General features: G+C 34.6%; 1 pseudogene; it reads left to right on the forward strand.

The window, feature by feature from the left end:
• LOC100976178 (nck-associated protein 1-like) overlaps positions 1 to 5,744 on the forward strand; it is a 47,421-nt pseudogene extending 41,677 nt beyond the window's left edge.
• Positions 5,745 to 6,000: the final 256 nt, after the last annotated feature.

Genomic DNA, 6,000 nt, shown 5'->3' on the forward strand with positions numbered 1-6,000 from the left:
TATCATAAAGTTTAGAAAAATAACAATCTTTAGATTTTTACATAAAACACTTTATTGCTTATTTGTTTAATTTCTAAAAGTTATTTTATTTTTTCTCTGAATATTCCTCATTAAAGGGATATTCTTTCTGTTCTTGTGTCTCACCTCTATAATACTTTACCTGAGTATATCACTGAGTGTTTTATAAAGTTTTCTTCTCCTTGCATAGTCTCCATTTCCTTCAAGTTTCTTTCTTCTTCTGTTTATTGTTTAATTTTTTATTTTTGTCTCTAACTTCTATGTTGTGTACTTTCCTCAGGATATGGCAATCCTTGCTTGTTGACAAGGATCCTTTGCTTGGCTGAACTTTAGTCAGGCTCCTGAAACTTCTTCTAGGCCTATCTGTGCACTTCCTTGTAAAATCCAGTTTTAGCAAAGAACCCTGCTAAGTCAGTTTAGCAAGAATCACCCAGCCTTGATATTTGATAGTCCTCAGTATCTGACCGGGTTCGTCATTGTCCACCGTCTCCCAGGTGATGTCTGATCACCTTGGCCTGTCTTCAGCAAGGATACTATTAGGTCAGTTTAGCCAGAATCTCCCTTACCCCTGATATTCTGTCTTAGTAATTTTCCATCTACTGGCCTCCACTGGGCTCCCTGGCTGTAAATTCCCATGCTGTATTTGAAAGTGAGCCCAACTTCTCTCCCACACTGCAAAATCCCGTTGTAGTGATCCTTATACCTATCATGATGGTCCTGAATAAGGTCTTCCTTACCATACTTTAACAATGTAATTGAAAATTTTTCTTCAACATCTGTTCATGTTTGAAAGTGCTGAGAGTAACTCAGAGTCTGTGGCTATGGTTGGTTTACTTGGTGTGTGAGTGGACTGTTCGCTGGGAGCTCCCTGGTGTCTCTATATTCAGGTTTTTCTTCTTGGGCTCATCAGTTTCTCCAGAGAAAACTTTTCCAGTCTCTTGCCTGGAGAATGGAAGACTGGGTTGCAGTGTTTTGCACACTAAGTGAGGGAAGCATCCAGTTTATTATGCATATGGTTGCTTAATCTCATTGTTTTAGGTAAAGTGTCTAGGTCCACTATATCTAGTCTTCCAGTTCAGTGACTCTATTTTTTCCTGAAAGCTGGAGAATAATCTTTCAAACATCTGCAGGGTAGGGAAAAGACAGTTACCTAGCTCTGGAATGAGGGAAAGGATCTTTCTAGATTTAACTGAGTTTCATCCAAACCTCCTAATTTTAGCTCTCTTTTCCTGAACTCTCTCAGTTCCAAAGGTATCTTGTTTTGCTAATTTCCAGGCTTTATGGGTATACCGGATTGTAAATTGAATTATTTCTCAGCTTTCTCCACTGCTGGCTGAGTTCTCTACCTAGGTCAATTAACTAAGTCTACCCAAGTCAACTAACACTAATACCTCTGCTTTCTATTTCAAAAAATTGTGTTGCTGTTATCTCTTCTAATGTTCTTCTCAGTCTTCAGGACTTTTGTTGTAAACAATTTTTTCCCTCCATTTTTAGTGGGGTTTTGAGGGGCATTAAAATCAGTTTCCTATATTCAATCCGTCATCTATTCCAGACCTCCTTGAGATGCAACATTTTAATACTTAGTTGTCTTACTGTTATATTTTGACCGGGAGTCCTGATTCCATTTCCTTTTCAGGGTAACCACCACACCACCTCCGCCACCACCACAACAAATTTAACTACCCATCTTTCATTATGTGGGAATTAGTTACAGAAAAGAGGGCACATTATTTCATGTCAATGATTCAACAGTGATGAATTGAGAATCTATTGTGTGTCAGGCACTGTGTTAGGCATTTAATATTAAATAGCTAGAATATTAATATCAAATATTAATACACAATTTAAAAACATTAAATATATAGAAATATTAATAATGTTTAGTACATATCTGCATAGGGATCACAGTTTAGCACGTTTAACAGTGATGTAGATAAAAAATGCTATGCATAATATCAGAAGTAAGTAATAACACAGTTCAAAGATAGCTTAGAGGAAGATATTATCAACTCTCTTCATGGAAGTCTTCCTGAAGGCATTGATGCTGAAATAGGAAAGCAGGGGTGGTATCTTCCTATTTAGATAAAAAATATATACTTAAGTTAGGTTATACAATAGAAATCTTTCACACTTCTGATTTTGGTCTTAGGGCTCTTTTAGATGTTAGAATCCCAGACACAAAACAGAGATAAATAAGTAGCTATTTCAGACCGTATTAATTCAAGATGACAGAATGTCACAGTAGCTATGTTTACAACCCTAATTCACAGAAGCAAAAGAGAAGACACGCAATGAAGTATTTTTTTGTCTTCATTGGGATGTTGTGGTGTTTAATGTGCTGACATATAAAAAGTGCTTTATAAGATCATAATATTAAAACATTTTATTATCAATTCAAAAACAAAAGCTGATATCTTAGTGACATAAGACGATTTAACAAGTACTGAGCACCTACTATGTATTGGGAACTCTTCAGGTGTTGGAGATACAGTGATGAACAAAATGGAGGGTGGAGGACACAGCTCAAACAAGTGTCAAAAGTGTAGTAAATACAGGTTAATAAATACAGGTTGCTATATATATATATATATATATATATATATATATATATAAAATAGCATATAACAAGTTGAGCTAACGTAGTTTTTGACTTCTGGGAAGGTCTTCCTGAAGAAGTTATACTTAAACGGAGGCATAAAAAAATGATGTGAAGTTAGCCAGGTGAAGTTGGAAGTGAGAGGAAAGAATTTTGGACAAAGGATACAGCACATGTGAATGTCCTAAAGTGGTCCAGAGTAAGGTTCATTCAGAAACCTGCGAAAAGGTCAGCAGCATGTCTGAAGCCTAAAGTGTGAGGCAGAGAGTGACACAATACAAGACTGAAGTGATAAACAACTGCCAGTTGATACACTTGTAAGAATCTATGTTAAGGAATTTAGATTTTATCCCAACAATAATGGACATTGAAGAAGTTTATGCAGGGGAATGGCATTTTTATATGTATATTTTTAAACAAAGCATTCTGTTGATATAATTAGAATATTATAAATTTTCAAACCCTTGATAAAATAATGAATCTGAGAAATGATCATCAATGGCAGTGGGTATTATGTACACAGCACTGTCTATGACATATTTATCTTAATATAAATATTGAATCTAAATTAGATCAAACCTCTAGATCTAACTATGAATTTATAGGAAATGCAGGAAGACAGAAAACAAGATCAATACACCACAGAGATACAATCAAGATTGTTTAGGGATCAGTGGTGACCATGAATATATAGTGTTAGCAACATGTTTAGTTGTAAAATTTTCATCATTAGTGCTTAGCGGTATGAGTATGGTAAAAACAGAAATATTTGACGTTTAAAAACAAAAAATGTCGAGGGTCCAAATCAAGTTTTATTTACCTAAGTTATAATTTCCCTTTATCTCCCAAGGATTTTGTGAGTAAAAACAAGGTAATACATTAAAAGAACTTTAAGATCTTTGGAAGGAATGTCCTTATTAAATACAAAGTGATACTACCATGATTATCACATAAAATTAAGCTATTTGAGATGTTTTTTATGTTGTTTTTTGTTTGACTCTTGCATTACATGCCATTGATTTCCCTTTGATCCATCTCTTCATGATTAACTTAGGTACGATTTTCCTAAGGCATGATATTATCCTGTCAGTTTAAGAAACTTCAGAGTAAATCAAAACCCGATGATGCCTGTGATCACAAAATAACAAACATGTCAAAATAGAAGTGTCGTTTTAAAAAAATTTAATAGCAACTTGTATCTTCCATCAAAATCCACTCAAGGAATTTCCAAATATCAACTAGTTTATAGTTAGGAAGTGGATTTCATTTAAAAGTTAAATGTGTATTTGAATGAAAATGTATTCTGTATTTTAAAAGTACCTTTTTTTGTGATACAGTCTAGTGTTTATTTTTATGTTATGGCAGGTACACTTGCATTTTCAAAATTTAAAACATATAAAAAGTGGTTAAGAACTAACATTTGTATCAATAGCTGATAAATCTCTAAGATTGTTTATTATACAGCAGAGTACAATGGTTGTGCTAATGCCAACAGGGCACCATGAAATTTAGTCTAAAAATATCACTAGGCTTTATACAAGCAACAACGTATACTGCTGGTTTTAGAATTTCAGGACATGGTCTGCTTCTAATACTAAGCAGTCTTTTACTATTTTTAATGTTGTGCATTTTTATGGTATTTAGTTTGGGAAATGTTTTAAAATATGGACCTATAATGCAAAGGTATTACATGCAGTACCCTTCTGGGTTTGATTCTGTTGTCCTCAATGAACTCATGCAGAACCTTTCTGTTTGCTGGGAAGATGACTCAATCATCATGTCCTCTCTTGTTAACACTATGACCTTTGTAAGTGTAAAACAAGTTAAAGATGGGGGAGTATTTGATTTCAGAGAAATGAGATTAGATTGGTTTAGGTTACAGACTTATACTAGTGTCTCTAAGACTTCACTTGGCCTTTCAGATCACAGAGAACTTGGAAACATGATGAATACAATAATTTTTTCATACCAAAAATAGATTCTTTGGTGGAAATGTTGCTTAAAACATCAAAGCTCTACATATTTTGTTTTTATAGTCATGCTCTTGAGAAGTTGCTTTAATAGTGTTTGGAGTTACTTTCTCAGTCAAGATACTGAACTGCATTTTCACTACATTGCACTCGTGTTATCAGTTGCATTCATGAACTGTGTGCAGCAGAGTTACATCATATTGGAGAATGTAGTCTTCCCTTATGTAATATATTTCTAGATGAAAAGGCAAAACAAGCTTGAAATATCATCACAGATATTTGCACAGAACAGTGTACTCTTAGTGACCAGTTGCCGCCCAAGTATTATGCCAAAACCACCAGTCGAGCAGTGAATAAGAAATCAACAAAACAAAACAAAATAGACTAGTAAGAAAGGGTAACCTGAAAGGGAGAAACCAGGCATTAAGAACATGAAGAAAAACAGGCTGGTTGTGACCAAACTTGACAAATTGCACACTGCACTTTCTAAATTGTGTCTCAAACACGATGGTATGGAAACATACCTTTACTCCATGAGAATATTTGACTTCCCATCTGGAAATCCTCTTTACTAAGTCAATTGTTGGGATGATTATGTATAATTGAGCCACACACAAAATGCAAAACCATCAGAGATTCTAACAGGTGTAAGAGCACACATGACCATACTACAGCCAATATAAAACTACATGTAGATTGATATTATAAGAGTATTCAATGATGTTCTTCTTCAACAAACACAACATTTGGGCAGCTATGGAGAGCCAATCATTACGAGTCTATACACAAATTGGTATTTGGAAACTTTGTTAAGATAAGTCAGCTATGCTCATATAGCTTATTTCCCTGCAATTAAAGCATTTGTGACATTACCTACAGAAAATGAATTAACATTCAATGCAGAGAAATATTCTGACATATCTGAAATGAGGTCATTATTAGAACTGCTAGGCCCATATGGTATGAAGTTCCTAAGTGAAAGCCTTATGTGGCATATTTCATCACAAGTTGCTAAACTTAAGAAATTTGTGGAGAATGTTGATGTGTTAACACAAATGTGGACCAGCTTTGACAAACCAGACCACATGGCTGCACTCTTTAAAAGATTATCATCTGTTGACAGTCTTTATTTTGAACCTAACACTGTTGTTAGACCCTAGAGATTTAAAGATGGATAAGACAAATTCCCTTTATGTCTTCAAGGAGCTCATGAATTTGAAGCATGAATGAAGACAGGAGTAGAGAGTCAACATATGAAGAGTTTTATGTCTTAAGTTAATGGAGTTTGAATTTGAACATGTGGTCAAACCAAAACCACCAAATGATTTTCATTAGGGAAGTGACATATCAGATTTCTGTTAAAGTCACATGGCAGGGTAGCAAAGGGGCTGGAGGAGAATAAGTTATAAGAAGACA

Source organism: Pan paniscus, chromosome X, assembly GCF_029289425.2.
Source record: "Pan paniscus chromosome X, NHGRI_mPanPan1-v2.0_pri, whole genome shotgun sequence".
In the NCBI taxonomy this organism is placed as follows: domain Eukaryota; kingdom Metazoa; phylum Chordata; class Mammalia; order Primates; family Hominidae; genus Pan; species Pan paniscus.